The sequence below is a fragment of the Macaca mulatta genome, chromosome 12 (assembly GCF_049350105.2).
Source record: "Macaca mulatta isolate MMU2019108-1 chromosome 12, T2T-MMU8v2.0, whole genome shotgun sequence".
Classification (NCBI taxonomy): Eukaryota; Metazoa; Chordata; class Mammalia; order Primates; family Cercopithecidae; genus Macaca; species Macaca mulatta.
Genome location: NC_133417.1, coordinates 104,617,427 through 104,633,293, shown reverse-complemented (window position 1 = coordinate 104,633,293; position 15,867 = coordinate 104,617,427).

Below are 15,867 nucleotides of genomic sequence, written 5' to 3'. Positions count from 1 at the left end.
GGCAAGGAATGTGCTGGGATGTTGAGCCCTAAGGCCAGGGGAGGACCAGAATGAACAGAGACTCCAGGCGTGCCTCCACTGCCTGGGAACAGCTTTGTCCACTTTTCCCTGTGAAGTGTACAGATAGTACCATTATCAGTGTGAATGAGGTTGGGAAACCACTTTAAGCAGTAGTTTCCAAGCCTGAATCAGGGTCAGAATTACTTGGGGAGCTGTTTAAAAACAACAAAAAAAGGGCACCAGATTCTTAGGCTTGCCCTAGGTTTCCAGAATCAAATCTTTGGCTCCTGGGGCCAGGAAATATGCTCATAAGAAGCTTCTTAGGTGATTCTGATGTTCTTGGTTTACAGATCAGGTTCCCAAAGCCCCTGGATTACAGTATGGGCTTTAGGATGAGGCACACCCACTTTATTTTTTATTTTCAATTTACTTTTATTTTCTAATTTTATTTATTTATTTATTTTTGAGACAGAGTATTGCTCTGTCATCCAGGCTGGAGTGCAGTGGCACGATCTTGCTTCACTGCAACTTCTGCCTCCAAGGTTGAAGCGATTCTTCTGTCTTAGCCTCCTGAGCAGCTGAGATTAAGCCTGGCTAATTTTTGTATTTTTTTAGTAGAGATGGGGTTTCACCATGTTGCCCAGGCTGGTCTCAAACTCCTGGCCTCAAGTGATCCACCCACTTCGGCCTCCCAAAGTGCTGAGATTACAGGCGTGAGTCACCACATCTGACCCAGAGACATGCCCACTTTAAATCGTGGTTCCATTACTAGTTACTATGTAACACTAGGCAAATGATATAAACTCTTTAAGCCTCAGTTTTCTCATCTGTAAAATGGAGATAAAAACACATATATTGGCCGGGCGCGGTGGCTCAAGCCTGTAATCCCAGCACTTTGGGAGGCCGAGGCGGGTGGATCACGAGGTCAGGAGATCAAGACTATCCTGGCTAACACGGTGAAACCCCGTCTCTACTAAAAATACAAAAAACTAGCCGGGCGTGGTGGCGGGCGCCTGTAGTCTCAGCTACTCGGGAGGCTGAGGCGGGAGAATGGCATGAACCCGGGAGGCGGAGCTTGCAGTGAGCCGAGATCACGCCACTGCACTCCAGCCTGGGAGACACAGCGAGACTCCGTCTCAAAAAAAAAAAAAAAAAAAAAAAAAAAAAAAAAAAAAAAACCACACATATATTACAAAGAGGGAGGGGAAGTACATAGACAATGTCTGGTTCTAAGAAGCACTAAATAAATTATAGTTGTTACTATTATTCTTATTTATGCTTACTGGTACTTTAATGACCAGAGTTAATGTAGTTTCCCACGGTCAGTCCCATTTCTGTGCTTTTTTAATCACTCAGGGTTAAGGTTACTAAAAAACTATTCCTGGGCCATATATATTTAGCAGTTTGGCCCCCGCCCAGTGATGGATTTGCACTTACAACTTCTACCTCCAGGTACAAAGACTTTCAAGTTTAGAGCACAGCCAATGACCAAAGAGGCAAAGAGAATAACATTAACTGGCTCACCTGTGAGCTGACCATAGCTTTATTCATTGCCAGAGCCAACCTGACTGTGACTAATTTTAATACAGGGAGAGATAGCATTCAATATGTTCCATTGTAAGTTCAAAATTGGAACTTTCATTTCCTTTGCTACTGTAGAGAAACATTTGTGTATTGCAAGTGTAGGTTCTCATATCTAAACATTTAGCTGTGCATTAAATTCTGCCTTTGACCAAGGCTTACCGGAGTATTAAGATCTTGAACTTTTGCTATATTCTACAAACTTCCCTGATCAAAATTAAGAACAGTGCCATCTTCTATAAGGTTTTAGGAAAAAATCTCCAACTACAGCAAATGATTAAAAGGCAGCACCACTTTTAAAGATAAAAGTTTATAATTAGCATGGAAGTTCTGTAATTTAAAATGGAAAGTTTGTGAAGCTATAGGAAAGTAGGATAAACCTCAGCTACAAAATAACAGGTTTCAGATGCTAAAAATATCAACCATTTAACCCAAAGTGAACCAATTATAACAAATTTCCTGTAATTGATGGGCCTAAAACTTAGAGTTATCCACTGACTTAACAGGAAATAAGTCAGACTCTTAATACTAATGACCAAACTTTTGCCATATATTGCTCTCCAAATTTAGAATTCCAAATATCTATTCCATCTGAGTTGCTGAGCTCAGTGTTGTTTTTATGTTAATAGGATAACTTGCATAGTATATTGCATTGAAATTTGTTATCTATATAATAACCATGTATCACTTATTTAATTATTACCCAGACAAATATATTTTTCATAGTCATCTGGGATCTATTTGGAATAGTATAACTCCTGTTTCAGCTTAGAGTTCGTTTTATTTCAATATTATTTCACTTCTGTATATTAAAAGCATACTTTAGCAGTGTGACAGGTAATAAATTGTTATTTTCAAAGAACTGTCAATCATTTCATAATATATTCTTCTAATCCACTGGTATGAATTTGATACATGGTAGATAGCTTATCAAATGTCTGTTTGGATTCTTTCATTTGGAGTGTGTTAACTGAACCTATGGAATGATGAAACTCAATCTCAGGCTAAAGTAATGGAATTTTTATATCTAAAATATAAAGAGTTATTTTTGGGCAAGGGAGTTTAGGTGATGAAATGCTTCACTATGAAGTGCCAACTCCTTCCCACCCCCAAGAGTTAGTTTAAAATTGAGATCACTAAGTTCCAAAGCCCAACTGCACTCCAGGAAATAATTTAAACTATGCAGTGGTGTAAGTATCATTTTATTCATAGTGCATAACAAAGAAAAATAAATTTGACTACCAAAGGTTTATTTTTAGAAAACCAATTGGTTTTTACCAGTATGATCATATCTCTGTTCACACCCAGGCTGAACAGTGGAGATAGCCCACTGGCTTCATTCTGGGGTCTGAAGTAAGTTTGGAATAATTTCCCAGCTCTTCTTCCATGCCCTACATTAGATTCCAGTTATTAAATGAAAATTTCCCAAAGAGTATACCCATTTCTCAATAATCAAATGTAGAATTTATATTCTGTAACTATTCATGTTCCAGACTAGGTCAGAGATTTCTCACACATGAAGTGAACAGAAGTCTAGGGATTTCTAGGAACACATCAGGTCAAAAGGAGTCTGTGATTTCTTCAGTTGGTTTGATGTCTCATGTACTAGATCTCCTTTCTCTGAACTTCTATGACACCATATTCTAATATAGGTTGTTTTGTTGCCACTTTCACGTTTATGGGGTTATGTTCTGTACCTGGTTTATTTAAAACTCTTGGAGTTATAAACCAGGTTCTGTGTTTCCACAGTGTTGGATTAGGAACACAGGATTTTAAAAACACTTATTAACGGATTTGAATTGACTGCAACTTGTCTGGATAACTTAGAGAACTTCCTTAATTTTTCTTCTTATATTTGCATGTAAAAACACATTGCAGTTACAGCAAGACTCTACCTGTTATCAGTCACACAGTAAGAATGGAGCTACCTATCGATTCTGGAAGGCTCTTGGTTTAGAAACAAAAACAAAAACAAAAACAAAACTGTGCAGTTAAATGAGCATGGGGCCCGAAGTAAAGATGGAAAGAGGATGAATGTGGAGAGAAGGGTCTTAGGTGGCTCTGGAGGTAGTGCAGTATCTTGGTAAAGGTACTTTTATCCACTCTAAGGCCTACTCTAAGGCTCTATTTCCAGCATCCTAGCACTGGGTCATATTCTTGCCAAAGGCACAAGAAAGGTGATCTGTGTGGGCTGGGTATTTCCTTTGCCTGCCGGCCTCTCAGGTGCCGTTTCCCCTTGTCTCAGAGGTTCACTTGTAGATTCCTGAAGCCAATTATATCACATTCTGTAATAAAAGGTTTTCTATGTTCAGGCCACCATTTTGACTCCACATTATTTCAATCAAACCAAGATTAGCCCAGAGAAAGGGAAAGTTACATTAACATGGAGGAAGTATGTGCTCCACAGAGAAAATGCAAATTAGCATGTGGTAAATTTTAATGAAATGATCATCATAAAAGATTACAGACTCCGGGGAAAAAACAAAACCACAGAAACTTTAGTCTGTTTGTGAAGAAGCTTATGTGCAACTATCCTGTACGGCTCATATCTATTCTTAGGCCACCTGTCTTCTTGCCATACCTTTTGAGAATATACATTTTATCAAAAGTTATTCCTTACTGAATTAATAATTTCTAGAAATAGACTTTATGTATCCTCATGCTTAAAAGTGAAATGCTCCTTGAAGATTATAGGTGACTTAGATATATGTGGGAACGGCCCTTTCTGTAACACATTCCCCTCTGCCATCTAATTTGACACTTAATCTGAGACTTAATAAAAATGTTCTTATGCAATATTGTGTGTAATTGATCCAGGGGATTTGAAGATAGCCAGTATTAAGTGACGAAAAGGAAGTAGGGTTGTCTGTGGCCCACCCCACTTGCCTGAGTCGATATAGTTGTATGTCTTATCCCAATCAATGCCATAGATCCTTTCTTTGAAATTGTACAGAATTCAGTCCAAAATGTTATTGATGTAATGCATATGTATGTATAATTTTTTACATAGTTGGGGGTAAATTAGCAATCTAACTGCTTTATTTAAAAGAAAGTGGAACTTAAGTGCCATGACTCTGGAAAGTAGGGTATTTATAGCGCCATCTGTCTTCAGTAAAAATTTTTGAATCCCATTCCCACCTCCATCCTCAACTTATTTGGGTAATAATACCTACAGCAGACAGAAGATGTGTCTAATGAGTTGTGAAAGTTGTTTCTTTTGAAAACTGGGATCTCCTCACAGTAGAATAATTAAGTAATCGCTGCTATAGTGTGAATCCATCTAAAATTGCAATGTTTGGGTCCACATGGGAACAATTTGGCATGGAGATAATTACTGGAAGTGCAAATGTAGTTTAATTCTTTGGCAAGGGGTAACAACAGACAGTTACCCATCATCATCCTAATTACCTGATGATATTTGTTAAGCACACATAGGCCACTGGCTTTATATTATGGATTGCACCCACAATTAAAGTGGGCCTAGACCTTGCCCTCTGGGCACCTACAAGAGAGAACAGATAGCTGATTATTGAATGCACAAACTGAGCATGTCTTAATTCTCCTGGTTTTCAAACATCATGACTTTGCTGGCTGCCACATATCTTTAGCTAAACTGATGTAGACAGTGTAAGCTTTAGGACAGAAGATATAGGATTAGGATTTCCACAGGGAATTAAAGGTATTTTGCATTCAAAAACCCATAAGGTAACACCTGAATGCCTCGTTGCAGGTATTATCTTATGAGTTCGTGAATGCAAAATACACTTAGGATCAAAAGAAAATACTCTTAGGAATGTAAACGGGCTGCTCCATCTTTACAGCAGCTAACTATGGGCTCCTAGAAGAAAGCTCAAGAATATCAGATTTGGCAGAGATCTCGTAGGCCACTTAGCCAACTTCCCACCTATATGGAAATCTCAGTCAGCTAGGATTATCACTGGTAGTGTTAAAAATAAGCCTATTAAAGTTGTAGGGAATTTAAATTTTAATGTGTCTCTACATGATACACTGGATTTGAAATTGGATTTACTTGGAAATATGAATACTGAGTAGCAAGAAAGAACTTCAACATTAATCCACTTTCTAGCATGTATAAGCAGTAAGTGTAGGTCCTTTCATATGCATCATGGCTTATAATGGTCATTTGTCCTCTCTGCTCTTTACTTTGGCAATTTCATTCAAATACAAACTCCATTTTAATATATTAATCCCAATTTATATAATATCATTGGACTTTTCATGGAATGGCCCTCTATTGCTGATTTAACTTGGAACAAACTAGAAGATCATTCTTCTTGTAAAAGATGATGATGAATCATATCTAAGGCTTAAAAGCTCATTCCATTTTGGGTGCAAAACTTTAGACCTGAATGGAGTTGTATAGCTGGAAAGAGAAGAAAGGGACTTTGGTCTTTGAAAAACTGTGTCCTCTCCTCACAATTATAGAATGGGGTCTCCAAATGATTACATTCATTGAGTAATCTGTCTTGAATATGAATTCTGGGGACAGATCATCTTCTCTATATTCTAAAAAGAACTTACAAAATATTTCCTACAGAAGAATTCTCACTGTTTATCATTCGATGATGAATAATCCATTTTAGGTGGGTATTCTCTTAATGAAATATCTGCACAGGATAATGAGAAATCTATTATATGTTACCAAACTTTTTCTGTATCCATTTGTTCACACTCTTTGCTAATACGCTTAATACATATGTCTTTATTATTATTACTCAATTAAAAAATATCTTCCTGCATATTTTTGCTAATTGCAAAATTTCTGAAGAGAATAAGATATTTTGAAAGTTTTGGTGAGTTACAACTCTGCTCATACAAACACTGTATATGTTAAACAATATATTATGGTTCTGTATGGAATCTGGAGACTGATAGAAAAGTATGTAAAATATGAGAGTGGGATCATATTTTTGGGTTCATGTAGACTGATTTCCTTTTTTTTCACATTTTTAAAAATTATACTTTATGTTCTAGGGTACATGTGCACAACGTGCAGGTTTGTTACATATATATACATGTGCCATGTTGGTGTGCTGCACCCATTAACTCGTCATTTACATTAGGTATATTTCCTAATGCTATCCCTCCCCCCTACCCCCACCCCACAACAGGCCCCGGTGTGTGATGTTCCCCTTCCTGTGTCCAAGTGATCTCATTGTTCAGTTCCCACCTATGAGTGAGAACCTGTGGTGTTTGGTTTTCTGTTCTTGTGATAGTTTGCTGAGAATGATGGTTTCCAGCTTCATCCATGTCCCTACAAAGGACACAAACTCATCCTTTTTTATGGCTGCATAGTATTCCATGGTGTATATGTGCCACATCTTCTTAATCCAGTCTGTCATTGATGGCCATTTGGGTTGGTTCCGAGTCTTTGCTATTGTGAATGGTGCCACAATAAACATACGTGTGCATGTGTCTTTAAAGCAACATGATTTATAATCCTTTGGGTATATACCCAGTAATGGGATGGCTGGGTCAAATGGTACTTCTAGTTCTAGATCCTTGAGGAATCACCACACTGTCTTCCACAATGGTTGAACTAGTTTACAGTCCCACCAACAGTGTAAAAGTGTTCCTGTTTCCTCACATCCTCTCCAGCACCTGTTGTTTCCTGACTTTTTAATGATTGCCATTCAACTGGTGTGAGATAGTATCTCATTGTGGATTTGATTTGCATTTCTCTGATGGCGAGTAATGATGAACATTTTTTCATGTGTCTGTTGGCTGCATAAATGTCTTCTTTTGAGAAGTGTCTGTTGATATCCTTTGCCCACTTTTTGATGGGGTTGTTTGTTTTTTTTTCTCATAAATTTGTTTGAGTTCTTCGTAGGTTCTGGATATTAGTCCTTTGTCAGATGAATAGATTGCAAAAATTTTCTCCCATTCTGTAGGTTGCCTGTTCACTCTGATGGTAGTTTCTTTTGCTGTGCAGAAGCTCTTTAGTTTAATTAGATTCCATTTGTCAATTTTGGCTTTTGTTGCCATTGCTTTTGGTGTTTTAGACATGAAATCCTTGCCCATGCCTATGTCCTGAATGGTATTACCTACGTTTTCTTCTAGGGTTTTTATGGTTTTAGGTCTAACATTTAAGTCTCTAATCCATCTTGAATTAATTTTTGTATAAGTAGTAAGGAAGGGATCCAGTTTCAGCTTTCTACTTATGGCTAGCCAGTTTCCCAGCACCATTTATTAAATAGGGAATCCTTTCCCCATTTTCTGTTTTTGTCAGGTTTGTCAAAGATCAGGTGGTTGAAGATGTGTGGTATTATTTCTGAGGGCTCTGTTCTGTTCTATTGGTCTATACCTCTGTTTTGGTACCAGTACCATGCTGTTTTGGTTACTGTAGCCTTGTAGTATAGTTTGAAGTCAGGTAGCGTGATGCCTCCAGCTTTGTTCTTTTGACTTAGGATTGTCTTGGCAAAGCGGGCTCTTTTTTGGTTCCATATGAACTTTAAAGTAGTTTTTTCCAATTCTGTGAAGAAAGTCATTGGTAGCTTAATGGGGATGGCATTGAATCTATAAATTACCTTGGGCAGTGTGGCCATTTTCACGATATTGATTCTTCCTATCATGAGCATGGAATGTTCTTCCATTTGTTTGTGTACTCTTTTATTTCCTTGAGCAGTGGTTTGTAATTGTCCTTGAAGAGGTCCTTCACATCCCTTGTAAGTTGGATTTCTAGGTATTTTATTCTCTTTGAAGCAATTGTGAATGGGAGTTCATTCATGATTTGGCTCTTTGTTTGTCTGTTATTGGTGTATAAGAATGCTTGTGATTTTTGCATATTGATTTTGTATCCTGAGACTTTGCTGAAGTTTCTTATCAGCTTAAGGAGATTTTGGGCTGAGATGATGGGGTTTTCTAAAAATACAATCATGTCATCTGCAAACAGGGACAATTTGACTTCTTCTTTTCCTAATCAAATACACTTTATTTCTTTCTCTTGCCTGATTGCCCTGGCCAGAACTTTCCAACACTATGTTGAATAGGAGTGGTGAGAGAGGGCATCCCTGTCTTGTGCTAGTTTTTAAGGGGAATGCTTCCAGTTTTTGCCCATTCAGTATGATATTGGCTGTGGGTTTGTCATAAATAGTTCTTATTATTTTGAGATACATTCCACCAATACCAAATTTGTTGAGAGTTTTTAGCATGAAGGGCTGTTGAATTTTGTCAAAGGCCTTTTCTGCATCTATTGAGACAATCATGTGGTTTTTGTCTTGGGTTCTGTTTACATGCTGGAATATGTTTATTGATTTGTGTATGTTGAATCAGCCTTGCATCCCAGAGATGAAGCCCACTTGATCATGGTGGATAAGCTTTTTGATGTGCTGCTGGATTCGGTTTGCCAGCATTTTATTGAGGATTTTTGGATCGATGTTCATCAGGGATATTGGTCTAAAATTATCTTTTTTTGTTGTGTCTCTGCCAGGCTTTGGTATCAGGATGATGCTGGCCTCATAAAATGAGTTAGGGAGGATTCCCTCTTTTTCTATTGATTGGAATAGTTTCAGGAGGAATGGTACCAACTCCTCCTTGTACCTCTGGTAGAATTCAGCTGTGAATCTGTCTGGTCCTGGACTTTTTTGGTTGGTGGGCTATTAATTATTGCCTCAATTTCAGAGCCTGTTATTGGTCTATTCAGGGATTCAACTTCTTCCTGGTTTAGTTTTGGGAGAGTGTATGTGTCCAGGAATTTATCCATTTCTTCTAGGTTTTCTAGTTTATTTGTGTAGAGGTGTTTATAGTATTCTCTAATGGTAGTTTGTATTTCTGTGGGATCGGTGGTGATATCCCCTTTATAATTTTTTATTGCATCTATTTGATTCTTCTCTCTTTTCTTCTTTATTAGTCTTGCTAGCAGTCTATCAATTTTGTTGATGTTTTCAAAAAACCAGCTCCTGGATTCATTGATTTTTTTGAAGGGTTTTTTGTGTCTCTATCTCCTTCAGTTCTGCTCTGATCTTAGTTATTTCTTGCCTTCTGCTAGCTTTTGAAGGTGTTTGCTCTTGCTTCTCGAGTTCTTTTAATTGTGATGTTAGGGTGTCAATTTTAGATCTTTCCTGCTTTCTCTTGTGGGCATTTAGTGCTATAAATTTCCCTCTACACACTGCTTTAAATGTGTCCCAGAGATTCTGGTATGTTGTATCTTTGTTTTCATTGGTTTCAAAGAACATCTTTATTTCTGCCTTTATTTCGTTATGTACCCAGTAGTCATTCAGGAGCAGGTTGTTCAGTTTCCATGTAGTTGAGCAATTTTGATTGAGTTTCTTAGTCCTGAGTTCTAGTTTGATTGCACTGTGGTCTGAGAGACAGTTTGTTATAATTTATGTTCTTTTAGATTTGCTGAGGAGTGCTTTATTTCCAACTATGTGGTCAATTTTAGAATAAGTGTGATGTGATTCTGAGAGGAATGTATATTCTGTTGATTTGGGGTGGAGAGTTCTGTAGATGTCTATTAGGTTCACTTGTTGCAGAGCTGAGTTCAATTCCTGGATATCCTTGTTAACTTTCTGTCTCATTGATCTGTCTAATGTTGACAGTGGGGTGTTAAAGTCTCCCATTATTATTGTGTGGGCATCTAAGTCTCTTTGTAAGTCTCTAAGGACTTGCTTTATGAATCTGGGTGCTCCTGTATTGGGTGCATATATATTTAGGATAGTTAGCTCTTCTTTTTGCATTGATCCCTTTACCATTATGTAATGGCCTTCTTTGTCTCTTTTGATATTTGTTGGTTTAAAGTCTGTTTTATCAGACTAGGATTGCAACCTCTGCCTTTTTTTGTTTTCCATTTGCTTGGTAGATCTTCCTCCATCCCTTTATTTTGAGCCTGTGTGTGTCTCTGCATGTGAGATAGCGCTCCTGAATACAGCAGACTGATGGGTCTTGACTCTTTTTCCAATTTGCCAGTCTGTGTCTTTTAATTGGACCATTTAGCCCATTTACATTTAAAGTTAATATTGTTATGTGTGGACTTGATCCTGTCATTATGATGTTAGCTGGTTATTTTGCTCATTAGTTGATGCAGTTTCTTCCTAGCATTGATGGTCTTTACATTTTGGCATGTTTTTGCGATGCCTGGTACCAATTGTTCCTTTCCATGTTTAGTGCTTCCTTCAGGAGCGCTTGTAGGGCAGACCTGGTTGTGACAAAATCTCTCAGCATTTGCTTGTCTGTAAAGGATTTTATTTCTCCTTCACTTATGAAACTTAGTTTGGCTGGATATGAAATTCTGGGTTGAAAATTCTTTTCTTTAAGAACGTTGAATATTGGCCCCCACTCTTTTCTGGCTTGTAGAGTTTCTGCCAAGAGATCTGCTGTTAGTCTGATGGGCTTCCCTTTGTGGGTAACCCAACTTTTGTCTCTGGCTGCCCTTAACATTTTTCCCTTCATTTCAACTTTGGTGAATCTGGCAATTATGTGTCTTGGAGTTGCTCTTCTCGAGGAGTATCTTTGTGGTGTTCTCTGTGTTTCCTGAATTTGAATATTGGCCTGCCTTCCTAGGTTGGGGGAGTTCTCCTGGATAATATCCTGCAGAGTGTTTTCCAACTTGGTTCCATTCTCCCCGTCACTTTCAGGTACACCAATCAGACATAGATTTGGTCTTTTCACATAATCCCATATTTCTTGGAGGCTTTGTTCATTTCTTTTGACTCTTTTTTCTCTAAACTTGTCTTCTAGCTTCATTTCATTCATTTGATCTTCAATCACTGATACTCTTTCTTCCAGTTGATTGAGTCGGTTACTGAAGCTTGTGCATTTGTCACATAGCTCTTGTGTCATGGTTTTCATCTCTATCGGGTCGTTTCTGGACTTCTCTGCATTGGGTATTCTAGTTATCCATTCGTCAAATCTTTTTTCAAGGTTTTTAGTTTCTTTGTGCTGGGTTCATAGTTATTCCTTTAGCTCTGAGAAGTTTGATCGACTGAAGTCTTCTTCTCTCAACTCATCAAAGTCATTCTCCATCCAGCTTTCTTCCATTGCTGGCGAGGAGCTGCATTCCTTTGGAGGGGGAGGGGCACTCTGATTTTTTTAATTTTCAGCTTTTCTGCACTGCTTTTTCCCCATCTTTGTGGTTTTATCTACCTTTGGTCTTAGATGATGGTGATGTACAGATGGAGTTTTGGTGTGGATGTCCTTTCTGTTTGCTACTTTTCCTTCTAACAGTCAGGACCCTCAGCTGCAGGTCTGTTGGAGTTTGCTTGAGGTCCACTCCAGACCCTGTTTTCCCGGGTATCAGCAGCGGAGTCTGCAGAGGAAAGAATATTGCTGAACAGCAAGTGTTGCTGTCTGATTGTTCCTCTGGAAGCTTTGTCTCAGAGATGTACCTGGTCGTGTGAGGTGTGAGGTATCAATCTGCCCCTAGTGGGGGATGTTTCCCAGTTAGGCTACTCAGGGGTCAGGGACCCACTTGAGCAGGCAGTCTGTCCATTCTCAGATCTCAACCTCCATGCTGGGAGAATCACTACTTTCTTCAAAGCTGTTAGACAGGGACATTTACATCTGCAGAGGTTTCTGCTGCTTTTTGTTTAGCTATGCCTTCTCCCCAGAGGTGGAGTCTACAGAGGCAGGCAGGCCTCCTTGAGCTGCGGTGGGCTCCACCCAGTTGAAGCTTCCTGGCCGCTTTGTTTACCTACTTAAGCCTCAGCAATGGCGGGCGCCCCTCCCCTAGCCTTGCTGCCACCTTGCAGTTAGATCTCAGACTGCTGTGCTAGCAATGAGAGATGCTCCTTGGGCATGGGATCCTCTGAGCCAGGGATGGGATATAATCTCCTGGTGTCCGTTTGCTAAGACCCTTGGTAAGTGCAATATTAGGGTGGGAGTGACCTGATTTTCCAGATGTTGTGTGTCACGGTTTCCCTTGGCTAGGAAAAGGAATTCCCTTCCCCCTTGTGCTTCCTGGGTGAGGCGATGCCTTGCCCTGCTTAGGCTCTCTCTCACTGGGCTGCACCCACGGTCCTGCACTGACTGTCTGACATGCCCCAGTGAGATGAACCCCGTACCTCAGTTGGAAATGCAGAAATCACCCGTCTTCTGTGTCACTCACGCTGGGAGCTGGAGGCTGGAGCTGTTCCTATTTGGCCATCTTGGCGCCCTGCCCCTGATTTCCTTTCAAATGCAGGCTGTCTTTTTATACCCACAATATATAGTACAGTTGTATTAGTCAGAGTTCTCCAGAGAAACAAAACTGGTAGGATGTATATAAACATAGAAAGAGATTTAATTTAAGGAATTGGCTGACATGATTATGGCAGCCGTAAAGTCCAAAATCTTCAGGCTGGGTGGGCAGGCTGGAGACCCAGAGAAGAACCAACATTGCAGTTCAGGTCCAAAGGCCGCCTGCTGGCAGCATTCTCTCCTGCTCAAGGAGTATAGTCTGCTGTTCTATTCAGCCCTTCAACTGGTTGGATGAGGCCCACTCACATTATGGAGGCAATCTGCTTTGCTCTAAGTCCACTGATGTACATGTTAATCTCATCTAAAAATACCTTTACAGAAACATCCAGAATAGTGTTTGGCCACATTTCTGGACAATGTGGCCCAGCAAAATTGACACATAAAAATTCACCATCACAACACCCAACAACAACAACAACAAAAATGAGACAGCATTTGGAAAGAGTGTTGCTTTTCCCTTTCTGTCCTCTTTGGGCAACCAAATTTCGATTGGAATAGGGATGTAACACACACACACACACACACACACACACACACACATATATACACACACACTCCTTGGAGCAGTCCATAGTTAGATTTTATGAAGCAGAGAATGGTTAATAGAGAAGGAGTGAATCCACACTTTGGAATGACAGCGCTGCATGATTAATACTACCACCAGTATATATAACCGTTTGTATGCTATTTAAAGTGGGAAAAGAGATCTGATATAAAATTCTGATTCCTCATCACTGAGTCTTAGGACTTTTGCCCGTAGAAATATATCCAGAGACTCTTCTAGGCTCTCATGATCTTCTTTTGTTTCTCCCATGGGAGAAATGTACTGCAGGGAGCATACTTCTTTATTTCAGGACAATAGACTGACTTTGTTTCTGAACTCCCTCTCATCTCCTTTTCTTGTCTCTCTTGCTCTTCCATATTATACAGAGACTTCAGAGCCTCCTCACCCTCCAAAGCCTGCAAACATTCAGACAGAAAGCCTGGCTTTTCTTTCTTTTGGAGACAGAGTTTCACTCTTGTCGCCCAGGCTGGAGTGCAATAGTGTGATCTCAGCTCACTGTAACCTCTGCCTCGCGGGTTCAAGCAATTCTCCTGCCTCAGCCTCCTGAGTAGCTGGATTACAGGCATGTGCTACCACACCCAGATAATTTTTTTGTATTATTAGTAGAGATGGGGTTTCACAATGTTGGCCAGGCTGGTCTCGAACTCCTGACCTCAGGTGATCCAACCACCTCAGCCTCCCAAAATGCTGGGATTACAGGCATGAGCCACCATGCCCGGCCAACAGCCTGGCTTTTCTATCTCTCTTTTCTCACACCATGCCATCCTTTTAACTTTTTAAAGTTATCAAGCAACCCTTTAAAAAATACTATTCACATTTTCTCTATATTCTCCATAACAAAGCCATTCTGGAAGCTGAGCCAGCAGGTAAGAGCATTTCCCACTTTTCTTCCACTTCTCCAGACCTTGTATAAGAAGCCCAGAACCCTGCCCGGCAAAAACAGAACTCTCCTCAAAGATGAAGTAGGAAAGAGAGTGAACAGGTGAGAACAAGATGCTCTTTAGTAGAGGTATTAGGGGTAGGGGCAAGGGGGAACATAGTGTAGCAAGGACAAGTCTAGGAAATCACACACAGTAGTATATTTGTCCCAAACACATTTCTAACTAATCATTTATTTGACAGTATCATTTAGGCTATGTGTCATCTTCAAAAGATACCATCTACTCTCTGAGGATGGAAACCATGAGATGTCTGATGCGGCCCATGGCAATCTTGGACTACTCTAACGATGACAAATTTCCTCCTTTTGCATCACGATCTTTTATTCTGAAACTTTATTTATCCCCCTACATCTGCCTCCAGGAGCAATGAGTCTAAATTTATTCTCTGTGATAGCTCTTCAAATACACAAATACTGTCAGAGCTCCTAAATCTCACTTTGTCCTGGTTTCAAACCCCTAGTTCCCTCAGTCAAAATTTATATGATATGATTTTCAGAGTCTTCTCTGTCTTAATTGCCCTTTTTGATGTTTGCTAGTTTTTAAATGTTGAGATGCTCAAACTGACTTGAACATTCTAGCCAAAGACTCCATGGCTTCTACCTACTCAAGTGGAATTGTTATCATTTTGTTCTATGATTTGTGCTTTTTAACATGACCACCGTATTTGCATTTGCTTTTTAAACTATCACATTACAATGGTTTGCTTATATTGAGGTTACAAACTCCAATCTCTTGGTCATTTTCATTACAATTATTGCCAACAGACTCCTCCAACCCGTATTTATTTCATCTTTGAACCTAAGTGCATTACTTTTCCAGCTTCGTTGTTAAATGTCATCTGGTCAATCTATTGTTCTGGCCTTTTTACAATCTGCCTGAGAATCACATTAAAAACTCAAGGACCCAGGAACAGAAAAGCTCTGATATAAAAGGACTGCTAGTGACTGTGAGCAACAAAACCACACTAACATATATTTAAATTAAAATAATTGGTGTTACATTAATACAAAGCTGAACGCATATATAAAATAAATAATTTATTTGAAAATTAATATAAAATTCCTCTAAAAGTTATAAATAGAAAAGTAATAATTTAGTAGTAATGATCTAGATTGAAATCCCAGATGCTATCAATGAAGACCAGAAATCAAATGCAGGAAAGGATAGGGGAGTAAAAACATACCAAATTCCTAATCTCACATAATGAAAATCAAAGGTTTTGTTTCATTCATGAATTTGATATTTTATGAAATATAGGTTCACATATGATTTGAAAAACTTAGCAGCAACACCAGCAAAATAAAAAAAAAGATGTCTATGTTCCAAATCACCATGGTAGATAAAAGCAATCAAAACACCAATCATAGAGAAAAGCACAGGCACCCACAAAATAAACAGCAAGACATTACCCAAAAACAAAAGGAAAAAAACAAAATTCTAGTGGTAAGGTCAAATATCAGATATAAGAATTGAAGTAAATTTTGTAAACTTTCCAATGAAAAGGCATATACTCCTTAGGATGAGTTTTTAATAAAAGATAAATAAGAGGGCAGACAGAATTAAAACAAAATAACATAAATGTTT